Source organism: Callithrix jacchus, chromosome 7 (assembly GCF_049354715.1).
Source record: "Callithrix jacchus isolate 240 chromosome 7, calJac240_pri, whole genome shotgun sequence".
NCBI lineage: Eukaryota > Metazoa > Chordata > Mammalia > Primates > Cebidae > Callithrix > Callithrix jacchus.
The window spans coordinates 27,713,062-27,739,082 of NC_133508.1; the positions used below are offsets into that span (position 1 = coordinate 27,713,062).

General features: G+C 43.8%; 1 protein-coding gene across 5 annotated transcripts in view; it reads right to left on the reverse strand.

Moving 5' to 3' along the window:
* Nucleotides 1–26,021, reverse strand: part of LOC128932556 (amyloid beta A4 precursor protein-binding family B member 1-interacting protein-like) — a 36,176-nt gene that overhangs the window by 9,502 nt on the left and 653 nt on the right. For 3 of the 5 annotated variants that reach the window (XR_013519603.1, XR_013519602.1, XM_078329665.1), the window contains exon 2: nucleotides 613–26,021. The gene's annotated coding sequence lies outside the window, so the exon portion shown is untranslated. The remainder of the gene's footprint in view (nucleotides 1–612) is intronic. The other 2 variants (XR_008482509.2, XR_013519604.1) reach the window with 2 other exon arrangements.

A 26,021-nucleotide genomic window follows, 5' to 3' on the forward strand; every position in this document is an offset into this window, starting at 1 on the left:
GGGGAAACGTTAAGAAGGGAAAGAAAGATAAGACACTACAAATTGGATTCTGTGTGTACTGCTTGGGTGAGATGCACTAAAACCTCACAAATCAACACTAAAAAAGTTAGTCAAGTAACTGAATACTATCTGTTCACCAAAAATTTATCAAAAGAAAAATTAAACATTATTTTGAAAACTGTGAAAATTGAGTACAGTATTTTCAAGTTACAAAGCCACATCTATCATGAGACTTAATTATTCCAATGTTAAAAGAAATGAAGAGAACAAAGTTTAAATAGAGAAGCAATCAGACATTTCCTCTACAGCAATGAAATCTGTAGCATACATTTTATATTCTGAAACAGCTTTCAGCCAGCCTGTGGGAAGAAGAAGAGGGCCCAGAACTGGGCATCGGGGTAGGAAGGAGGAAAGAAACCATTTGGACACAGCAGGGAAAGAGAAGGGGTAGGGACTCGAGGCAGAGCCAGTCCTCCTGCTTGGGACCTGGGCCTAGGAAAGTTAACTAGGGCAGAGGGAGGAGCCCCAGGCTATGGATGCCTCAGGGGGGAACTCGACATCATTAGGGCCAGAGGAGGTCCTGAGGCCTAGGGGTATCCATAGCCTCCCTACCTTTGGTTGTCTTCTGGTCGACAATGTGCTGCAAGTCACGACCCTCACTGGCTCCCAAATCCGACTGGGCAGGCTCCAAAGCAGTGGGGTCCGGTGCTACTGTCACTTCCACCTCGTAGATCTCAGAGCTGCAGGTCTTCTCCCTTCACGTCACCCTGAGCTGGTCCCGCTTGGGGCTGGCATTGGGGTACAGCATGTTCCAGGCACTTCTGCTCCTTTCTGCTGGGGTCTGTGCCTTTGCTGGCTTTCCACTCAGATGTCTGAGCTCCAGGATGGCTCCACAGAACCCCTGTGGGGGCTCTGCCTGGGGTTGACTTTGGTGCACATGCAACAGCTCAGTGTCGTCCCCATGGGGCAACTCTGATTTTCTTGGGTGTTTGGGCCGCTGCCTGCCCATATGTCTGCAGAGCTCCTACTGACTGCTCCTGGCAAGGCATGGCTGGCATGGACAGCCCTGGACCATGGGGCTGTACCCTACTTACAGCCTGCACCATGCCTCACCTGCCCACCCTGAACTGACTTCCTGCAGCAGTCAGAACCTGCCTGGTTGATTTAGAATGGGCCTGAATGCACCAAACCTGACAGCTATGACTGCGGGAGGAGAGAGCACAGAGGAGCTCCTCAACCTCCGCCACCACCCATGAACTAAAGGTCCCCCACTGAAGACCCCCAACTGAGGGCACAAAACAAAGGCAACCAATGAGGGCAGCCACTGAAGGCCACCAGGTGAAGGCCGGTTGACCTGCCAACCAGACCACATCCTGCTTAAGAGGAAACAATCAGGCCCAGGGCACCTCCACACTTCCCCCCAGACTTGGAACTTGAGGGAGTAGGTACAAGGCTTACTAGGCCCCGCCCCACCTTTCACTCATTTCTGGCTGCTGGGAGCTTTCAGATTTCTCACTGTGCTGACGTACCTAAAGATCATCACCTTACAATGAATGATGTTAAAATTACTGAAACCAAATCCGCCTCATGCACTAGCTGGGATTCGTAGAACCTCCTTTCCCCCATTACCTCGAGCTTTATAGAAACTAGAAAAATGACAGAGTTCTGCATGTGCTTTCAGAAAAACACATTGCCATGACTTAAGGCTACCCTACAATGTAAAATGTTGTATATATTCAATACATATATATTTAATTTACCTTTTTTGAAAATAACACACATATTCAACCTAATTAACAAGACTAATAGAGAAAATTTCCTAAAATTTATACAGTAAGTTCATCACAGTTTTCTAATGTTCACTTTCATAGAGCAACTTTATGGTTTCAACAAAGAAAGAGGCTTATGGAAGAGAAAACCACCCAGTAATACAGTATTTTAAATGTGATCCTCATTGCTACTAATAAATAAAAATTACCCAGCATGTATTGTGAACTGCTTTGTGACTATGCTGACTTACTTATTCTCTCTGACTCTTGGTTTGATTATCTACAAAATATAATACCAATTTTATAAACTTGCTCTAAAAATTAGAGAAAAAGAATCCTCCTTCTCTATATATTGAACACTTACAAACTTACAGGCATTGTGTTTAGATTTTTACACATTTACCTTATGGAAGCTACATAACAACCTCATCTTTTAAATTAAATGCATTATGCCCAGATTTTTACACACTTACCTTATGGAAGCCATGTAAAATCTTCGTATTACACTTATGATGGCCAGATTTTTACACACTTACCTTATGGAAGCCATATAAAATCTTCGTATTTTAAATTACAGTTATTATGGCCATATTTTTACACACTTACATTAAAGAAGCCACATAACAACCCCATGTTTTAAATTACAGACAGTATGTCCAGATTTTTACACACTTACCTTATGGCAGTCACAGCTTCGTATTTTAAATTACAGTCATTATGGTCAGATTTTTACACACTTACCTTAAGGAAGCCACATAACCCCATGTTTTAAATCACAGACAAGATGCCCAGATTTTTACACACTTACCTTATGGAAGCACGTAACAGCTTCATATTTTAAATTACAGTCATTATGGTCAGATTTTTACACACTTACCTTAAGGAAGCCAATAACAACCCCATGTTTTAAATTACAGACAATATGCCCAGATGTGTACACACTTACCTTATGGAAGCCACAGCTTCGTACTTTAAATTACAGTCATTATGGTCAGATTTTTACACACTTACCTTAAGGAAGCCAATAACAACCCCATGTTTTAAATTACAGACAATATGCCCAGATTTTTACACACTTACCTTATGGAAGTCACATAACAGCTTCATATTTTAAATTAGAATCATTATGGTCAGATTTTTACACACTTACCTTAAGGAAGCCAATAACAACCCCATGTTTTAAATCACAGACAATATGCCCAGATTTTTACACACTTACCTTATGGAGGCCACAGCTTCGTATTTTAAATTACAGTCATTATGGTCAGATTTTTACACATTTACCTTAAGGAAGCCACATAACAACCCCATGTTTTAAATCACAGACAAGATGCCCAGATTTTTACACACTTACCTTATGGAAGCAAGTAACAGCTTCGTATTTTAAATTACAGTCATTATGGTCAGATTTTTACACACTTACCTTAAGGAAGCCAATAACAACCCCATGTTTTAAATCACAGACAATATGCCCAGATTTTTACACACTTACCTTATGGAGGCCACAGCTTCGTATTTTAAATTACAGTCATTATGGTCAGATTTTTACACACTTACCTTAAGGAAGCCACATAACAACCCCATGTTTTAAATCACAGACAAGATGCCCAGATTTTTACACACTTACCTTATGGAAGCACGTAACAGCTTCGTATTTTAAATTACAGTTATTATGGTCAGATTTTTACACACTTACCTTAAGGAAGCCACAGCTTCGTATTTTAAATTACAGTCATTATGGTCAGATTTTTACACACTTACCTTAAGGAAGCCACATAACAACCCCATGTTTTAAATTACAGACAATATGTTCAGATTTTTACACACTTACCTTAGGGAGGTCACATATCAACCCCATGTTTTAAATTACAGACAATATGCCCAGATTTTTACACACTTACCTTATGGAAGCCACAGCTTCGTATTTTAAATTACAGTCATTATGGTCAGATTTTTACACACTTACCTTATGGAGGTCACATAACAACCCCATGTTTTAAATTACAGACAATATGCCCAGATTTTTACACACTTACCTTATGGAGGTCACATAACAACCCCATGTTTTAAATTACAGACAATATGCCCAGATTTTTACACACTTACCTTATGGAGGTCACATAACAACCTCAGCTTTTAAATTATAGGCATTATGCCTCGATTTTTAAACATTTACCTTATGAAGGCCATGTAACAGCTTCATGTTTTAAATTACAGTCAGTATGGCCAGATTATTACACATGTACCTTATGGAAATCACGTAACACTCCCATCTTTTATTGATGAGCAGACTGAGGCTCAACCAAGTTAAAAACACATTCCCCACCACATCATAATGAGTGACGGAAACCGGATGCAAATTCCATTCTGTCTGACAGCAAAGGTGATGCAACGTAACAGACTGAGTTGTACCCAGCATATGGAGGGAGTCACAACACGTGGGTTCCCTTTCTCCACCCTTTCATGTGTGAATTTCATTGGTTTTTATGGCCTCAGAACAATCCTAAACTCCCTCCCAGGTTGCCTTGCAGTGGTTCCCTTTTTCTTGGGGATGATTACTAAGCTGCATATTTAGACCACATATTTAGCTCCTTATAAACAGGTGCTTTGATTAAGAAAACCAATTTTTTAGGCCAAGAGATGTGTTGATCATGAAATAAAATTTTCTAGGCCCCAGGTTACTGTGAATTGTCTAGCTTTTCTAAAATATACATTGCTATTCCACGTAAAAAAATCACAGGATCCATAGAATTTGTGCAGAAAGATTTAGAACTACGCTGCAGGAGCATCTTCCTGACAGCTGTGCAGGAAGACCAGCCGAAACACAGAAAGCAAGAGCACCTCCAAAGGCCAGGGGTGGTGGCTCCTGCCTGTCACCCTAGCAATGTGAGAGGCCAAGGTGGATGGATCACTTGAGGCCAGGAGTTGGAGACTAGTCTGGGCAACAAAGTGAGACCCTGTCTCTACAAAAAATCATATGATTGGAATCAAGAAGAGTGCCTCTAACATTGCTTTATCATAAAGAGGTCTGGTGTAGAATTCAATATACGAAATTTTGAGTCTCACCATGACACTTAAGTTTAACTAGAAAAGCTGTCAGAGACTTTCTCTACAGCAATGAAATCTATAGCTTACATTTTGTATTTTGAAAACCCAGTTTTCAGGCAGCCTGGGGCAAGATGAAGAGGAAACTGAACTGGGCATTGGGATAGGAAGAAAGAAGAATGGGTGGGGATTCGAGGCAGAGCCAGTCCTCCTGCTTGAGGCCTGGGGCTGGGAAAGCTAATTAGGGGCAGGAGAGAGAGCCCCAGGCTGTGGATGTCTTTGGGGGGAACCTTGAGTCAGCAGTGGCCTGAGGAGCTCCTGCTGTATCCAATCTTTTTTAGATGATCATAACATAACATATAGATGAGCCAAGCAGTATTCGTTGCCTCCCTACCTTTTGTTGTCTTCTTGTCACCAATGTGCTGCAAGTCAGGACCCTGGCCAGCTCCCAAACCCAACTCGGCAGGCCGCAAAGCAGTCAGGTCAGGAGCTCTGGCCACCTCCACCTCATAGATCTTGGAACATCAGGATGGTTCTGTTCACCACACTGTGAGCTGGCCCTGCCTGGGTCTGGCATTGTGGGGCAGCATGTTTTGGGCTCCTCTGCTCCTCTCTTCTGGTGTCTCTGCCTTTTCTGGCCATTCACCCATAAATGGCTTCTTAGAACCCCTACTTCAGCCCTGCCTGGTGCTGCCTTTGGTGCACATGAGATACTTAAGCATGGTCCCCTTGGGGCAACTCTGCTCTTCCCAGGCAGCTTGGGCCTTCACTTGCTTCTATGTCTGCAGAGCTCAGAACATGCTACCTCTCCCCAGCGAAGTCATACTGGCATGGGCAACCCTGGTCATAGGGCTGCATCTCACTAGAGCTCGCAGCTTACCTAACCCACCTACCTTGAGTTGACTCGTCTGTAAAAGTTGCAAACCTGCTTGGTTTATTCAGAGTGGGCCTAGGTGCAACAAGCCTGAGAACTGTGACTTTAGGAGGAAAGAGCACAGATGGAGCTCCTTCTCCTTCCACCACTGCCAAACCAACTGAAGACCAACAACTGAAGAGCACCAACTGAGGGCACTAAACAAAGGTAGCCAATGAAGGCACCCTCTGAAGGCCACCAGGTGAAGGCGGGTTGCTTTGCCAACCAGGCCATATACTGGTTAAGAGGACACAATCAGGCCCAGTGTCCCCTCCATGTGTCCCTGCCAACTTGGAACTTGAGATACCAGGCATGTGGCTCACAAGGCCCCACCCTGCCAGCCACCGCATCCCACCTTTCATTCATTCCTGGCTAAGAGCTTTCAGGTTTCTCACTGTCTTGAAGTTCCTAGGGTTTATCACCTTACAATGAATTATGCTAAAATTCCTGAAGCCAAATCTGGCTCTTGCACTAGCTGGAATTCATAGAACCTCCTTTACCCCATAACCTCTGAGTTTTTTACAAACTACAAAAATGACAGATTTCTGCAGGTGCTTTCAGAAAAAAAATTGCCAGGAGCTAAGTCTACTCCTTGATGTCTAATTATATTTTATGTATATATACATATACATTCAATCCATACATATTCCATTCACAATTTTGAAAATAACACATACTCAATCAAATTAAGAGTAATAGAGGACATTTTCTAAAATTTGTACACTAATATATCACAGTTTCCCAATGATCACTTTGATACATCAACTTAGAATCTATGGCTTCAAAAACGAAGAGGCTTATGTAAGGGAAAAGCATTCTGTTAATATAAGATTTTAAATGTGATCACCATTGCTAGTTTCAACAGGCAGTTACCCAGTAGATGTATTGTGAACTGCTTTGTGACTGTAGTGACTCATAGAATCTTTCAGATCCTTGGTTTGATCATGTCAAAAATATGAGTAACACCAGCTTTATAAACTTGCTCTAAAAATTAAATGAGAGAAAAATAATCCTCCTTCTGTATATAATGAAGACTTCCAAAATCATAGGCATTGTGCCCTGATTTTTACACACTTACCTTATTGAAGCCTTAAAACAACCCTATCCTTTAAATTACAGTCATTTTGCTCACACCAATTTTTACACACTTATATTATGGAAGCCTCAAAATAATCCCATCTTTTATAGATGAGTACAATGAGGTTCAGAGGAGTTAAAAGCACATTCACCATCACGTGCTAATGAGTGATGAACTGGGATTCAAATCCAGTTCTCCCTGACGCCATAGGTACTGCAACTTAACAATGACCAAGTTATACTCAGGACATGGAGGCAGTCAGAACATGTGGATTCCCTTTCTCTACCCTCTTATGTGTGAATTTGAATGGCTTTCATGGCCTCAGAACCATCCTAAACTCCCTCCCAGGTTGCCTTGCAGTGGTTCCTTTTCTCTTGGAAATGACTAGCAATCTGCATATTTAGACTACAAGCATCTCCTTAGAAACAGGCTTAATGATGGAGAAGTGAAACTTTTTGCCAGGGGTGGTGGCTCTCACCTGAACTTTGGGAAGCCAGGGCGGGCAGATGTCCTGAGGCCAGGAGTTTGAGACAAGCCTGACCAACATGGTGAAACTCTATCTCTACTAAAAAGGACAAAATTAGCCAAGAGTCTGGCAAATGCCTCTAATTCCAGCTACTCAGAAGGCTAAGGTAGGAAAATTGCTTGAACCCAGGAGGCAGAGGTTGCAACAACCTAAGATTGTCTCATTACACTCTAGCCTGGAGAATAAGAGCAAAATTTTATCTCAAAAAAGATATAAAAATTTCTATGGCCTAGGTTACTAACTGTGAATTGTCTTGTTTATCTGCAATAAGCCAAGGTAACATTACTTGTAACACATAACAGGATCCACTGAATTTGTGAAGAAAGATTTGGAATGATGCTGTAGGAGCAAATGATGCTGTAGGAAACACGCAAAGCAAGAGCACCTCCAAAGTCCAGGTGTGCTGGTTTTGCCTATCTGCTCAGCAATGTGAAAATCCAAGGCGGGTGGATCACTTGACACCAGGAGTTAGAGACCAGCCTAGGGAACACAGTGAGACCCTGCCTCTACCAACAATTTTTTAATGATTAGAATCAAGAAGAGTACTTTTGACCCTCTGTTCTTGCTTTAGAATACAGAGCTCTAGTCCAGAAATCAAGATATGAAATTGTGAGTCACAATAGGGCTATTTAAGTTTAAATAGAAGAAATGTTAGACATTTCCTCTATAGCAACGAAATCTGTAGCATTTTGCAGTTTGGAAACTTAGTTTCTGGCTAGCGTGGGGGAGCAGAAGAGGTCCCAGAACTCAGCATTGGGGTAGGAAGGAGGAAGAAAACTGGATGGACCCAGCAGGGAACCAAGATAAGCTGGGAAAGCAAGGCAGACCCAGTCCTTTTTTGTGTGGCCTGAGCCTAAGAAAGCTAACTAGGGGAAGGAGGGAGGAGCCCCATGCTGTGGATGCCTCCAGGTGCAACCTTGGGTGAGCAATGGCCAGAGAAGCTCCTGAGGCCAAGCAGTGTCTGTCGCCTCCCTACCTTTGGGTGTCTTCTGGTTGCCAATGTGCTGCAAGTCAGGATGCTCTCTGGCTCCCAAATCCAACCGTGCAGGCTCCAAAGCAGTGAGGTCTGGCATACTGCCACCTCCACGTGGTAGATCTCAGAGTGTCAGGACGTCTCTTCCTACGACACCCTGAGTTTGCCCCCATTTGGGGCTGGAACTGGGGTACAGGTTGTTCTGGGCACCTCTGCTCCTCTCTGCTGGGACTGTGCCTTTGTTGGGTACCCACTAATAGATATCAGAGGCCAGAATGGCTCCACAGAATCCCTGCATGGCCATGCCTCGGGCTGTCTTTGGTGCATGTGGTCAGTGTGATCCACAAAGGGCATCTCAGCGCATCTCAGGCAGCTTGGGCTTTCACTGGCCCCCACGTCTGCAGACCTCAGCACCTGCCACCTCTTCCCAGCATAGGCATGGCTGGCACAGGTAGCACCAGGCCATGGAGCTGCATGTCACTAGCAGCGCCCCCCCATCTCACCTGCTCACCCTGAACCGACTAATCTGCAACAGCCACCACCCTGCCTGGTTTATTCAGAATGGGCCTGGATGCGACAAGCCTGAGTGCTGTGACTGTGGGAGGAAAGAACATCGGTGGAGCTCCTTCTGCTGCTGCCCAACAACTCAAGGCCACCAATTGAAGACCAGCAGCTGAGGGTGCCAAGCCAAGGCAACCAATGAGGGTACCCAGTGAAGGCCACCAGGTGAAGGCCAGTTGCCCTGCTATCCAGACTGCATCCTGGTTAAGAGGAAACAATCAGGCCCAGAGTCCGCTGCATACCTCCCCCTACACTTGGAACTTGAGAGCACAGGCACACGGCTCTAAGGCCTTGCCCTGCCATAGGCTCCACCCCACCTTTCATTCATTGCTGGCTACTGGGAGGTTTCGGGTGTCTCACTGTGCTGAGGTTCCTAGGGATCATCACCTTATAATGAATGATGCTACAATTACTGAAACCAAATCTGCCTCATGCAGTGTCTTGGATTCATAGAACCCCCTTTCCCCCATAACCTCTGAGCTTCATAGAAACTAGAAAAATGATAGATTTCTGCATGTGCTTTCAGAAAAAAAACTTTGCTATGACTTAAGCCTACCCTATAATGTAAAGTTTTAAACACATACATATGCACAAATGTATTCAATACATATATGTTCAACTTCTGTTTTTTGAAAATGACACACACATTCAAGCAAATTAACAAGACTAGTAGAAGAAATTTTCTAAAATTTATACACTAAGCTTCATCACAATTTTCTATTGATCACTTTCATAGAGCAACTTAAACTTCATGGTTTCAACAAGGAAACAGGCTTATGGAAGAGAAAACCACCACATAATACAGTATTTTAAATGTGATCCTCATTGCTGTAATAAATAACAATTACCCAGTATGTATTGTGAACTGCTTTGTGACTATGGTGACATATTTAATCTCTCTGATTCTTAGTTTGATTAACCTCAAAATACAACAACAATTTTATAAACTTGCTCTAAAAATTAGATGAGAGAAAAATAATTCTCCTTCTGCATATATTGAACACTTACAAATTTATAGACATCGTATCCAGATTTTTATGTATTTGCCTTACAAAAGCCACATAACAACCGCATGTTTTAAATTACATTTATTATGCCCAGATTTTACACACTTACCTTATGGAAGCCCCAGAACAACCTCATGTTTTAAATTACAGGCATTATGGCCAGATTTTTACACACATACCTTATGGAAGGTATATAACACTCCCATCCTTTATAGATGAGCAAACTGAGGCTCACTGGAGTTAGAAACACATTTCCTACCATGTCATAATGAGTGATGGAATTGGGATTCAAATCCAGTTCCTTCTGACACCAAAGTTGTGCAACATAACAAAGATTAATTGTGCCCAGCAGATGGAGGAGTGAAAACATGTGGATTCCCTTTCTCTACCCCCTTTTTTTTTTTGTGAGTTTCATGGTTTTTTATGGCCTCAGAACAATCCTAAACTCCCTCCCAGGTTGCCTTGCAGTGGTCCCCTTCTTCCTGGGGATGATTACTAAGCTGCATATTTAGACCACATATTTAGCTCCTTATAAACAGGTGCTTTGATTAAGAAAAGACAATTTCTAGGCCAAGAGATGTGTTGATCATGAAATAAAATTTTCTAGGCCCTAGGTTACTAACTGTGAAGTGTCTAGCCTTTCTATAAAACACAGGGCTATTCCATGTAAAAAACATCACAGGATCCACTGAATTTGCAGAAAGATTTAGAACTATGCTGCAGGAGCATATTCCTGACAGCTGTGCAGGAAGACCAGACTATACACACAAAGCAAGAGCATCTCCAAGGGCCAGGGGTGGTGGTCTTGCCTGTCACCGTAGCAATGTGGGAGGCCAAGGTGGATGGATCACTTGAGGCCAGGAGTTCGAGACTAGCCTGGGCAACACAGTGAGAATCTGTCTCTACAAAATTTTTTTTATATGATTAGAATCAAGATGAATGCCTCTAACATTGCTTTATGATATAGGGGCATGGTCTGGAATTCAAGATATGAAATTGTAAGTCTCACAGTTGCTACTTAAGTTGAACTAGAAAAGCTGTCAGACATTTTCTCTATAGCAATGACATTTGTAGCTTACATTTTTAAATTTTGAAAACTTAGCATTCAGGCAGCTTGGGGCAAGATGAAGAGGAAACTGAACTGGGCATTGGGATAGGAAGAAAGAAGAATGGGTGGGGACTCAAGGCAGAGCCAGTCCTCCTGCTTGGGGCCTGGGGCTGGGAAAGCTAACTAGGGTCAGGAGGAAGAGCCCCAAGCTGTGGATGTCTTTGGGGGGAACCTTGAGTTAGCAGTGGCCTGAGGAGTTCCTGCTGTATCCAATCTTTTATAGATGAGCATAACATAACATACAGATGAGCCAAGCAGTATTCGTTGCCTCCCTACCTTTTGTTGTCTTCTTGTCGCCAATGTGCTGCAACTCTGGCCATAGTGCTGCATTCCACTAGCATCTCGCACCTTACCTCACCCACCTACCTTGAGTTGACTTGTCTGTAAAAGTTGTGAACCTGCCTGGTTTATTTATAGTGTGGGTAGGTGCAACAAGCCTGAGAACTGTGACTTTAGGAGGAGAGAGCACAGATGGAGCTCCTTCTCCTTCCACCACTACCAAACCAACTGAAGACCAACAACTGAAGAGCACCAACTGAGGGCACTGAACAAAGACAACCAATGAAGGCACCCTCTGAAGGCCACCAGGTGAAGGCGAGTTGCCCTGCCAACCAGACCGCATCCTGGTTAAGATGAAACAATCAGGCCCAGAGCCCCCTCCATGTGTCCCTGCCAACCTGGAACTTGAGATACCAGGCATGTGGCTCAGAAGGCCGAGCCCTGCCCTGCCAGCCACTGTATCCCACCTTTCATTCATTCCTGGCTGCTAAGAGCTTTCAGGTTTCTCACTGTTTTGAACTTCCTAGTGATTATCACCTTACAATGAATTATGCTAAAATTCCTGAAGCCAAATCTGGCTCTTGCACTAGCTGGAATTCATAGAACCTCCTTTCTCACATAATCTCAGTGTTTTTTACAAACTATAAAAATGACAGATTTCTGCAGGTGCTTTTAGAAAAAAAAATTGCCATGAGCTAAGTCTATTGTGTGATGTCTAATTATATTTCACATATATACACATTCATTCAATCCATATATATTCCATTTACAATTTTAAAAATAACACACATATTCAATCAAATTAATAAGAGTAATAGAGGACATTTTCTAAAATTTATACACTAATATGTCAGTTTCCCAATGATCACTTTGATACATCAACTTAGAATCTATGGCTTCAAAAACAAAGAGGCTTATGTAAGAGAAAAGCATTCTGTTAATACAAGATTTTAACTGTGATCAGCATTGCTACTTTCCACAGGCAGTTACTCAGTAAGAACTGCTCTGTGACTATAGTGACTCATTGAATCTTTTGGATCCTTGGTTTGATTATGTCAAAAATATGAGTAACACCAGTCTTATAAACTTGCTCTAAAAATGAAATGAGAGAAAAATAATTCTCCTTCTGTATATAATGAAGACTTACAAAATTATAGGCATTGTGTCCAGATTTTTACACACTTGCCTTATTGAAGCCTTAAAACAACCCTATCCTTTAAATTACAGTCATTTTGCTCACACCAATTTTTACACACTTATATTATGGAAGCCTCAAAATAATCCCATCATTTTTAGATGAGCACAGTGTGGTTCAGAGGAGTTAAAAACACAGTCACCATCACATGCTAATGAGTGATGAACTGGGATTCAAATCCAGTTCTCCCTGACGCCATAGGTACTGCAACTTAACAATGACCAAGTTATACTCAGGACATGGAGGCAGTCAGAACATGTGGATTCCCTTTCTCTACCCTCTTATGTGTGAATTTGAATGGCTTTCATGGCCTTGGAACCATCCTAAACTCCCTCCTAGGTTGCCTTGCAGTGGTTCCTTTTCTCTTGGAAATGACTAGGATTCTGCATATTTAGACTACAAGCATCTGCTTAGAAACAGGATTGCTAATGGAGATATAAAACGTTTTGCCAGGGATGGTGGCTCTCACCTGTACTTTGGGAAGCCAGGGTGGGCAGATGTCCTGAGGTCAGGAGTATGAGACAAGCCTGACCAACACGGTAAAACTCCATCTCTACTAAAAAGCACAAAATTAGCCGAGAGTCTGGCAAATGCCTCTAATTTCAGCTACTCAGAAGGCTAAGGTAGGAGAATTGCTTGAACCCAGGAGGCAGAAGATGCAACAATATAAGATCATGTCACTACACACCAGACTGGGCAATAAGAGCAAAATTTTATCTCAAGAAAGATACAAAAATTTATAGGACTTAGGTTACTAACTGAATTGTCCAGTTTATCTGCAATAAGCAAAGGTAACATTACATGTAAAATGTCACAGGATCCACTAAATTTTTCCAGAAAGATTTGGAATGATGCTGTAGGAGCATCTTACTGATAGCTGGGTAGGAGGAGCAGTGGAAACACGCAAAGCAAGAGCACCTCCCAAGTCCAGGTGTGCTGGTTCTTTCCTATCTGCTCAGCAATGTGGGAAGCCAAGGTGGGTGGATCACTTGACACCAGGAGTTTGAGACCAGCCTGGGGAACACAGTGAGACCCTGCCTCTACAAACAATTTTTTAATGATTAGAATCAAGAGGACATACCTCTGACCCTCTGACCTTGCTTGAAAATACGGAGCTGTAGTCCAGAAATCAAGATATGCAATTGTGACTCCCAATAGGGCTAGTTAAGTTTAAAGAGAAGAAATGTTAGACATTTCCTCTCCAGCAATAAAATATGTAGCATTCATTTTGTAGTTTAGAAACTTAGTTTTTGGCCAGCATGGGGGAAGCATAAGAGGTCCCAGAACTCAGCATTGGGGTAGGAAGGAAGAAGGAAACTGGATGGACCCAGCAGGGAACCAAGATAAGCTGGGAAGGCAAGGCAGACCCAGTCCTTTTGCTTGTGGCCTGAGCCTAAGAAAGCTAACTAGGGGAAGGAGGGAGGAGCCCCATGCTATGGATGCCAGTGGCCCCTACCTGCTTTGTGACTATGGTGACTTATTCAATCTCTCTGATTCTTAGTTCGGTTAACTGCAAAATATAACAACAATTTATAAACTTACTCTAAAAATTAGATGAGGGAAAAATAATTCTCCTTCTGCATATATTGAACACTTACCAATTTATAGACGTCGTGTCCAGATTTTCGCACACTTACCTTATGGAGGCCACATAACAACCCCAAGTTCTAATTACAGTCATTATGCCCAGATTTTACACACTTACCTTATGGAAGCCCCAAAACAACCTCATGTTTTAAATTATAGGCATTGTGGCCAGAGTTTTATACACATAACTTACGGAAGTCAGATAACACTCCCATCCATTATAGATGAGCAATGGCCAGAGAAGCTCCTGAGGCCAAGCAGTGTTCGTCGCCCCCCTACCTTTGGATGTCTTCTGGTCGCCAATGTGCTGCAAGTCAGGACCCTCTCCGGCTCCGAAATTCAACTGTGCAGGCTCCACAGCAGCGAGGTCTGGCGTACTGCCACCTCGGTGGTAGATCTCAGAGTGTCAGGACGTCTCTTCCCACTGCACCCTGAGCTTGCCCCACTTGGGGCTGGCATTGGTACAGCATGTTCTGGGCACCTCTGCTCCTCTCTGCTGGGGCTTGGCTCTTTGTTAGCAACCAACTCAGATGTCAGAGCCCAGATTGGCTCCGATGAACCCCTGCACCAGCAAAGCCTCCTTGGGCTGTCTTTGGGGCATGTGGTCAGCATGATCCACAAGGGGCAGCTCAGCACATCTCAGGCAGCTTGGGCCTTCACTAGCCCCCATGTCTGCAGAGCTCAGCACCTGCCACCTCTTCCCAGCATAGGCATATCTGGCATAGGTAGCACTATGCCATGGACCTGCATATAACTAGCAGCCCCCACCCTGCCTCACCGGCTCACCCTGAGCCCACTTATCTGCAACAGCCACCACCCTGCCTGGTTAATCAGAATGGGCCTGGATGCAACAAGCCTGAGAGCTGTGACTGTGGGAGGAAAGAACATTGATGGAGCTCCTTCTGCGGCTGCCCAACAACTCAAGGCCACCAACTGAAGACCACCAGCTGAGGGTGCCAAGCCAAGGCAACCAATGAGGGCACCCAGTGAAGGTCACTGGGTGAAAGCCAGTTGCCCTGCCATCCAGACTGCATTCTGGTTTAGAGGAAACAATCAGGCCCAGAGTCCCCTGCATGCCTCTCCCTAAACTTGGAACTTGAAAGCACAGGCACATGGCTCCAAGGCCACACCCTGCCATTGGCCCTGCCCCAGCTTTCATTCATTGCTGGCTGCTGGGTGCTTTCAGGTTTCTCACTGTGCTGAGGTTCCTAGGGATCATCACCTTATAACGAATCATGCTACAATTACTGAAATCAAATGTGCCTCATGCAGTGTCTTGGATTCATAGAACCCCCTTTCCCCCATAACCTCTAAGCTTCATAGAAACTAGAGAAATGACAGATTTCTGCATGTGCTTTCAGAAAAAAACATTGCCATGACTTATGGCTACCCTCTCAGAAAAAAACATTGCCATGACTTATGGCTACCCTCTAATGTAAAGTTTTAAGCATATACATATACACAAATGTATTCAATAGGTATATGTTCAATTTACATTTTTTGAAAATAACACACATATTCAAGCAAATTAAGACTAATAGAGGAAATTTTCTAAAATTTATACACTAAGCTTTATCACAATTTTCTATTGCTCACTTTCATGTAACAACTTAAAATTCATGGTTTCTTCCATAAGAAAGAGGCTTATGTAAGAGAAGCCACCACATAATACAGTATTTTAAACGTGATCCTCCTTGCTGTAATAAATAACAATTACCCAGTATGTATTGTGAACTGCTTTGTGACTATGGTGACTTATTCAATCTCTCTGATTCTTAGTTCGGTTAACTGCAAAATATAACAACAATTTATAAACTTACTCTAAAAATTAGATGAGGGAAAAATAATTCTCCTTCTGCATATATTGAACACTTACCAATTTATAGACGTCGTGTCCAGATTTTCGCACACTTACCTTACGGAGGCCACATAACAACCCCAAGTTCTAATTACAGTCATTATGCCCAGATTTTACACACTTACCTTATGGAAGCCCCAAAACAACCTCATGTTTTAAATTATAGGCATTGTGGCCAGAGTTTTATACACATAACTTACGGAAGTCAGATAACACTCCCATCCGTTATAGATGAGCAAACTGAGGCTCACTGGAGTTAGAAACACATTCCCTACCATGTCATAATGAGTGACTGAGTTGGGATTCCAATTTCATTCTTCCTGACACCAAAGTTGTGCAACATAACAAAGATTAATTGTGCCCAGCAGATGGAGGGAGTCACAACACGTGGGTTCCCTTTCTCTGCCCATTTTTGTGTGAATTTCCTTGTTTTTTACGGCCTCAGAACAATCCTAAACTCCCTCCCAGGTTGTCTTGCAGTGGTTCCCTTTTTCTTGGGGATGATTACTAAGCTGCATATTTAGCTCCTTATAAACAGGTGCTTTGATTAAGAAAAGACATTTTCTAGGCCAAGAGATGTGTTGATCAAGAAATAAAATTTTCTAGGCCCTAGGTTATTAACCGTGATTTGTCTAGCTTTTCTATAAAACACAGGGCTACTCCATGTAAAAAAGTCACAGGATCCACTGAGTTTGCAGAAAGATTTAGAACTATGCTGTGGGAGCATCTTCCTGACAGCTGTGCAGGAAGACCAGACTATACACACAAAACAAGAGCACCTCCAAAGGCCAGGTGTGGTGGCTCCTGCCTGTCACCCTAGCAATGTGGGAGACCAAGGTGGGCAGGTCACTTGAGGCCAGGAGTTTGGGACTAGCCTGGGTAACACAGTGAGACCCTGTCTCCACAGAAAATCATTTTATAAGATGAGAATCCAGAATAGTGCCTCTAGCATCACTTTATGATAAAGGGTCATGGTGTGGAATTTAAGATACGAAATTGTAAGTCTCACCATTGCTACTTAAGTTTAACCAGAAAAGCTGTCAGACATTTTCTCTATCCAAAGAAATTTGTAGCTTACATTTTAAATTTTGACAACTAGTATTGAGGTAGCCTGGGACAAGGTGAAGAGGAAACTGAAATGGGCATTGGGATAGGAAGAAAGAAGAATGGGTGGGGACTCGAGGCAGAGCCAGTCCTCCTGCTTGGGGCCTGGGGCTGCCAAAGGTAATGAGGGACAGGAGGGAGAGCTCCAGGCTGTGGATGTCTTTTGGGGGAACCTTGAGTCAGCAATGGCCTGAGGAGCTCCCACTGTATACAACTTTTTATAGATGAGCATAACATAACATATAGATGAGCCAAGCAGTATTTGTTGCCTCCCTACCTTTGGTCGTCTTCTGGTTGCCAACGTGCTGCAAGTCAGGACCCTGGCCAGCTCCCAAACCCAACTGGGCAGGCCCCAAAGCAGTCGGGTCAGGAGACACCCCCACCTCCACCTCCTAGATCTTGGAGTATCAGGATGGTTTATCTCACCACACTGTGAAATGGCCCTGCCTGGGTCTGGCATTGTGGGACAGCATGTTCTGGGTGCCTCTGCTCCTCTTTTCTGGTGTCTCTGCCTTTTCTGGCCACTCACTCATAGATGTCAGCGTCCCAGGATGGCTTCACAGAACCCCTGCTTTGGCCCTGCCTGGTGCTGCCTTTGGCGCATCTGAGATACTACAGGGTGGTCCCCTTGGGGCAACTCTGTTCTCAGGCAGCTTGGGCCTTCACTCGCTTCTATGTCTGCAGAAGTCAGAACATGCTGCCTCTTCCCAGCAAAGTCACACTGGCACAGGCAACCCTGGCCATAGGGCTGCATCCCACTAGCAGTTCACATCTTACCTCACCCACCTACCTTGAGTTGACTTGTCTGTAAAAGTCGTGAACCTGCCCGGTTTATTTATAGTGTGGGTAGGTGCAACAAGCCTGAGAACTGTGACTTTAGGAGGAGAGAGCACAGGAGGAGCTCCTTCTCCTTCCACCACTACCAAACCAACTGAAGACCAACAACGAAAGAGCACCAACTGAGGCCACCAACTGAGGGCACTAAACAAAGGTAACCAATGAAGGCACCCTCTGAAGGCCACCAGGTGAGGGCCGGTTGCCCCGACAACCAGTCTGTATCCTGGTTAAGAGGAAACAATCAGGTCCAGAGTCCCCTCCACGTGTCCTTGCCAACTTGGAACTTGAGAGACCAGGCACATGGCTCACAAGGCCTCACCCTGCCAGCCACCACATCCCACTTTTCATTCATTCCTGGCTGCTAAGAGCTTTCAGGTTTTTCACTGTGTTGAAGTTCCTAGGGATTATTACCTTACAATGAATTATTCTAAAATTCCTGAAGCCAAATCTGGCTCTTGCACTAGGTGGAATTTATAGAACCTCCTTTCCTCTATAACCTCTGAGTTTTTTACAAACTACAAAAATGACAGATTTCTATACCTGCTTTCAGAAAAAAAATTGCCATGAGCTTAAGTTTACTGTGTGATGTCTAATTATCTTTTTCATATATATACATATGCATTCAATTCATACATATTCCATATACATTTTTGAAATTTACCTACATATTCAATCAAATTAACAAGAACAATAGAGCACATTTTCTAAATTTATACGCTAAGTTTATCACAGTTTCCTAATGATCACTTTAGACAGCAACTTAGAATCGATGGCTTCAACAAACAAGAGCCTTTTGTAAGAGAAAAGTATTCTCTTAATACAAGATTTGATATGTGATCAGTATTGCTATTTTCAATGACCCAATAAATGTATTGTGAACCGCACTGTAACTATTGTGACTCATTTAATATTTCAGATCCTTGGTTTGATTATCTCAAAAATATAAGTAACACCAGTTTTTATAAACTTGCTCTAAAAATTAAAAAAAAATTATCCTCCTTCTCTATAGAATGAAGACTTACAAAATTACAGGCATTGTGTCCAGATTTTTACACACTTACCTTATTGAAGCCTTTAAAAACCCTATCCTTTAAATTACAGGCATTTTGTCCACACCAATTTTTATACTCTAATAATATGGAAGGCTCATAATACCATTTTTTTATGGATGAGCAAACTGAGGTTCAGAGGAGTCAAAAACACATTCATCATCACGTCCTAATGAGTGATGGAACTGGGATTCAAATCCAGTTCTCTCTGATGCCAAAGACAGTGCAACGTAACAACCAAGACCAAGTTACACTGAGCACATGGAGGCAGTCAAAACATGTGGAAGCCCTTTCTCTACCCTCTTATGTGTGAATCTGAATGGCTTTCCCAACCTCAGAATTAACCTAAACTCCCTCCCAGGTTGCCTTGCCGTGGTTCCCTACCTTTTAGAAATGACTAGAAATCTGCATATTTAGACTACAAGCATCTTCTTAGAAAGAGGTTTGTTGATTGAGAAATGAAACTTCTGGCCAGGGATGGTGGCTCTCATCTGTATTTTGGGAAGCCAGGGCGGGCAGATGTCCTGAGGTCAGGAGTTTGAGAGAAGCCTGACCAACATGGTGCAACTCCATCTCTACTAAAAAGGACAAAATTAGCTGAGTGTATGCTGAATGCCTCTAATCCCAGCTACTCAGAAGGCTAAGGCAGGAGAAACACTTGAACCCAGGAGGCAGAGGTTACAATGACCTAAGATGCTGTCATTGCACTCCAGCCTGGGCAACAAGAGCAAAATTTTATCTCAAAAACAAAAAAAATAGATGTGAACATTTCTAGGGCCTAGGTTACTAACTGTAATTTTTCTAGCTTATCTGCAATAAGCAAAGGTATTATTACATGTAAAATATCACAGGATTCACTGAATTTGTCTAGAAAACTTTGGAATGATGCCTCAGGAGCATCTCACTGACAGCTGGGTAGGAGGAGCAGTGGAAACCTGCAAAGCAAGAGCACCTCCAAAGTCCAGGTGTGCTGGTTCTTGCCTGTCAGCCCAGCAATGTTGGAAGCCAAAGTGGGTGAATCACTTGACACCAGGAATTAGAGACCAGCCTGGGGAACACAGTGAGACCCTGCCTCTACCAAAATTTTTTTTTTAAAAATGATTAGAATCAAGAGGACATACCTCTGACCCTCTGACCTTGCTTGAAAATACAGAGCTCTAGTACAGAAATCAACATATGAAATTCTGAGTCCCAATAGGGGTATTTGAGTTTAAATAGAAGAAATGTTAGACATTTCCTCTACAGCAATGAAATCTGGAGCATTCTTTTTGTAGTTTAGAAACTTAGTTTCTGGCCAGCATGAGGGAAGCAGAAGAGGTCCCAGAACTCAGCATTGGGGTAGGAAGGAGGAAGAAAACTGGATGGTCCCAGCAGGGAACTAAGATAAGCTGGGAAGGCAAGGCAGACCCAGTCCTTTTTTGTGTGGCCTGAGCCTAAGAAAGCTAACTAGGGGAAGGAGGGAGGAGCTCCATGCTGTGGATGCCTCCAGGTGCAACCTTGGGTGAACAATGGCCAGATAAGCTCCTGAGGCCAAGCAGTGTCTGTCACCTCCCTACCTTTGGATGTCTTCTGGTCGCCAATGTGCTGCAAGTCAGGACCCTCTCTGGCTCCGAAATTCAACTGTGCAGGCTCCACAGCAGCGAGGTCTGGCATACTGCCACCTCGGCGTGGTAGATCTCAGAGTGTCAGGACGTCTCTTCCCACTGCACCCTGAGCTTGCCCCATTTCAGGCTGGAACTGGGGGACAGGTTGTTCTACACACCTCTGCTCCTTTCTGCTGGGACTGTGCCATGGTTGGGCACCCACTCATAGATGTCAGAGCCCAGAATGGCTCCACAGAATCCCTGCCTGGCCATGCCTTGGGCTGTCTTTGGTGCATGTGGTCAGTGTGATCCACAAGGGGCAGCTCAGCACATCTCAGGCAGCTTGGGCATTCACCGGCCCCCATGTCTGCAGAGCTTAGCACCTGTCACCTCTTCCCCGCATAGGCATGGGTGGCACAGGCAGCACCCAGGCCATGGAGCTGCACACTACTAACAGCCCCACCCTGCCTCATCTGGTCACCCTGAGCTGACCTACTGCAACAGCCATCACCCTGCCTGGTTTATTCAGAATGGGCCTGGATGCAACATCCAGTCAAGCCTGAGAGCTGTGACTGTGGGAGGAGAGAACATCGATGGAGCTCCTTCCACTGCTGCCCAACAACTCAAGGCCACCAACTGAGGGTGCCAAGCCAAGGCAACCAATGAGGGCACCCAGTGAAGGTTGCCAGGTAAAGGCCAGTTGCCCTGCCATTCAGACTGCATCCTGGTTAAGAGGAAACAATCACGACCAGAGTCCCCTGCATGCCTCCCCCTAAACTTGGAACATGAGAGCACAGGCACATGGCTCCAAAGCCCCACCCTGCCATTGGTCCCACCCTGCCAGCAGCCCTGCCCCACCTTTATTCATTGCTGGCTGCTAGGAGATTTCAGGTTTCCCACTGTGATGATGTTCCTAGCGATCATCATCTTACAGTGAATAATGTTAAAATTACTGAAACCAAATCTGCCTCATGCACTATCTGGGATTCCTAGAACCCCCTTTCCCCTATAAGCTCTGAGATTTTTAGAAATGAAAAAAACCAGATTTCTGCAGGTGCTTTCAGAAAAACGGCTTTCCATGAGCTATGCCTACTCTATAATGTCAAGTCATATTTTATATATACATATATATACATTCAATCCACATATATTTGTTTTACTGCTTTTAAAATAATATACATATGCAGTCAAATTCAGAAGACTAAACATAGAAATTTTCTAAACTGTACACACCAAGTACATCACATTTTCTAATGATCACTTTGATAGAGCAAGTTAGAATTTATAGTTTCAACAATATGAAATGTTTATGTAAGAGAACACCACCACAAAATACAAGATTTTCAATGTGATTATCATTGGTACTTTAAAGTAAAATCTATGCAGTAAATGTATTGTGAATTGCTTTGTGACTGTGGTGATTTGTTTGGTCTTTCTGGTCCTTGGTTTGATTATTTAAAAAATGTGAGTATCATCAATTTTATAAACTTGCTCTAAAAATTAAATGAGACAGAAATAATCCTTCTTCTCCATATGTTGAACACTTACAAAATTATAGGCATTGCGTCCACACTTACCTTATAGCAGCCTCATAATGACCCTCTCTTTTGAATTACAAGCACTTTGCCATGATTCTTAAATGAGTTAGAAACACATTCATTATGACCTCATAATGAGGAATGGAACTGGGATTCATCTCCAGTTTTCTCTGATGCCAAGAATGGTGCAATTTAATGAGGACCAAGTTATACCCAGAACACAGAGGGATCAAACAGACGGATTCCCTTTTCTACACCCTCATGTGTGAATTTCAGTGGCTTTCACGCCTCAGAACAATCCTAAACATCCTCCCAGTTTGCCTTGCAGTGGTTCCCTGTTTCTTGGGGGATGATTAGGAATCTGCATATTTAGACCAAAAGCAACACATTTTAAAAGCTGTGTTGATCAAGAAATGAAATTTGCTAGGCCATAGGTTACTTACTTTGAATTGTCTAGCTTCTTTGCAATAAATAAAAGCCTATTCCATGTAAAAAATCACAGTATCCACTGAACTTGGGCAGAAAGGGTGGAACTATGCTGTAGGACCATGTAACTGACAGCTGTGCAGGAAGACCTGCAGAAGCACACAAAGCGAGAGCGCCTCCAGCGGCCAGGTGCGGTAGTTCTTGCCTGTCATCCCAGCAATGTGGGAGGCCAAAGAGGGTGAATCACTAGAGGCCAGGTGTTTGAGACCAGCCTGGGCAACAGAGTGAGACCCTGTCTCTATAAAAAAATGATTATTTTTTATTATTCGAATCAGGCAGAGTACCTATAATCCTCTGCCATTGCTTTGGAATAGAGAAATTTGGTATAGAACTTGAGATGTAAAATTGTGAGTCCCCATATGGCTACTTAGGTTGAAATAGAAGAGCTTTCAGACATTTCCTCTACAGCACTGAAATCTGTAGCATCCATTTTGTATTTTGAAAACTTAGTTTCTGACCAGCCAAGGAGAAGAAGAAGAGGGCCTAGAAGTGAGCATTTTGGAAGCGAGGAGAAAAGAAACCGTCTGGATGCAACAGGGAAATACAAAGGGGTGGGCAGTACAGGCAGAGCCAGTCCTCCTGCCTAGGGCCTGGGCCTAGGAAAGCCAACTAGGGGCAGGAGGCAGGAGCCTGGGGCTATGGATGCCTCTGGGGGTACCTTGGGTCAGCAACAGCCAAAGGTATCTGTGGTCCCCCTACCTTTGGGCGTCTTCTGGTCGTGTCACCAGCGTGCTGCAGGTCAGGACTCCGGAATCAGATTTGGCAGGCTCCAAGCATGGGTGTCTGGAGCTGCTCCCACCTGTGGCTCATGGATCCCACAGTGCAGGATGACTTTGTCCACTGCACCCTATCTGGCCCTGCTTGGGGCTGGCAATGGGGGACAGCATGTTTCAGGAGCTTCTGCTCCTCTCTGCTGCGACCTGTACCTTTGCTGGCCGCCGGCTCATTGATAACAAAGTTGCAGAACAGCTCCACAGAACCCCTGTTCCGGCCCTGCCTGGGGCTGGCTTGGGTGCACTTGCCACAAAGCAGGATGGTCCCCATGGGGCCCCTCTGCTCTTCTGGGGAAGCTTGGGCCTCTGCTTGCCCCATGTCTGCAGAGCTGAGCACCTTCGGCCTCTCCCCAGGAAAGGCAACCAAATGGCACCAACTTAAGGCACCCACAGAAGGCCCTACATGAAAGCCACCTAATGAAGGCTGGTTGCCCTGCCAACCACGTCGTGTTCTGCTTAGGAGGAACCAATCAGGATGTGAGTTCCCTCTAGGCGTCGGCCTGTCATTTGTGAGGTGGGAGTCTGGGCACTGGCTCACAAAGCCCTGCCCCCCCCCAACTACCCCATCCCACCTTTCATTTGTTGGTAGCTGGTAGCAACTTTCTTTACTGTGAATTATAAACATGAATTCTGGTGAAATTTCTGTATCCTAACGTACCTCAAGTACAACCTGACTTTCAAAGACCCTCATACCCCATGGCCTCTGAGTTTTCTGGAAACTACACAGAATGCAATTTTGCAGGTGCTCTCAGAAAAAACAATGCCACGAACTGAGATTATTCTGTGATCTTTTGATTTATATGATATATATAATTGATACGATATATGAAATATGTTAATACATATTCACAATTACATTCTTAATTTTAAATACACATATTTAAGAAAATTAAGACTGAGAAAATTTTTCAAAATTTATATACTAAGTGCAACATGTTTTTCTAACGAAGAATTTGATAGAACAATTGTGAATCTATAGTTTCAACAAACCGGGAGGCTTAGGTGAGAGAAAACCACCATATAATGCAAGATTTTCATTGTGATCATCATTACTTTTTTTTTTTTTTTAGATGAAATTTCACTCTTTTTGGCCAGGCTGGAGAGCAATGGTGCAATCTCGACTCAGTGCAACCTCCACCTCCTGGGTTCAAACAATTCTCCTGCCTCAGCCTCCCAAGGAGCTGAGATTACAGGCATGCAACACCATACTCAGCTAATTTTGGGTTTTTAGTAGAGACAGGGTTTCCCCATGTTGGTCAGGATTGTCTTGAACTCTGGGCCTCAGGTGATCCACCCACCTCGGCCTCCCAAAGTGCTGGGATTACAGGCCTGAGCCACTGTACCTGGCCCATTTCTACTTTTAACTAGCACTTACCCAGTAAATATATTGTGAATTGCTTCCTGACTATGGTGATTTATTTAAACTTACTGATTCTTTGATTATCTCAAAAATATTTATAATACTAATTTTATATACTTGTCCAAAAATTAAAGAAAAATAATCCTTCTTTATATATTGAACAATCACAAAATTAAAGACATTGTGTAGATTTTTACTTACCTTATTGAAGTCACATAACAACTTTGTCTTTAAATTACAGACATCATTCCCAGATTTTTACACACTTACCTTATGCAGTCCTCATAACAATCCCACCTTTTACAGATGAGTAAACTGAAAGGCCAAGTTACACCCAGCACGTGTAGGATCAAAACATGCGGATTCCCTTTCTCTTCCCTCTTACGTGTGAATTTCATTGGTTTTCACAGCCTCAGAACAATCCTAAACTCCCTCCCAGGTTGCCTTTCAGTGGATCACTTCTCCTTGGGGATGATTAGGAATCTGCATTTTTGTAACACAAGCATCTATAAACAGTTGTGTTGATCAGTAAATAAAAATTTCTAGGCCATAGGTTACTAACTGTGAATTGTTTAGCTTCTCTTCTACAAATAATAGACTATTCTATGTTAATAAATCACAGGATCCACTGGATTTTTGCAGAAAGATTTGAAACGGTGCTGCAGGAGCATCTTCCTGACAGCTGCTCAGGAAGACCAGCTGAAACACGCCGAGCAGGAGCCCCTCCAAAGCCCAGGTGTGGTGGTTCTTGCTTGTCAGCCCAGCAACGTGGGAGGCCAAGGTGGGTTAATCACTTGAGACCAGGAGTTTGAGAACAGCCTGGGCAACACAGCGAGACCCTGTCTCTATGAAAAAAACATTTTTCGTGATTAGAAACGATAAGAAAACCTCTGACATTACTTTAGTATAGAGTTCTGGTCTAGAGTTGAACATATGATATTGTGAGTCCTAGAGCCAGGCCTCTTGCTCGGGGCCTGGGCCTAGTAAAGCGAACTAAGTGCAGGAGGGAGGAGCCCCAGGCTGTGCCTGCCTCTGCGGGGAAGCTTGGGTCAGCAATGGCCAGAGGAGCTCCTGAGAGCAAGCGGTATCTGTGGCCTCCCTACCTTTGGGCGTCTTCTGGTCGCCGCTGTGCTGCAGGTCAGGGTCCCCGCATCAGATTGGGCAGGCTCCAAGCAGAGGTGTCTGGCGTTGCTCCCAACTCCACCTCCACCTCCACCTCCTGGATCTCAGAATCGCAGGACGGCTCCGCCCACCTCAGGCTGAGCTGGCCCCGCTTGGGGCTGGCATTGGGAAACAGCTCCACTGTGGCTACTAGAAGTGTCAGACGTTTTCTCTACAGCAGTGAAATCTGTAGCATCCATTCTGTATTTTGTAAACTTAGTTTTCGGCCAC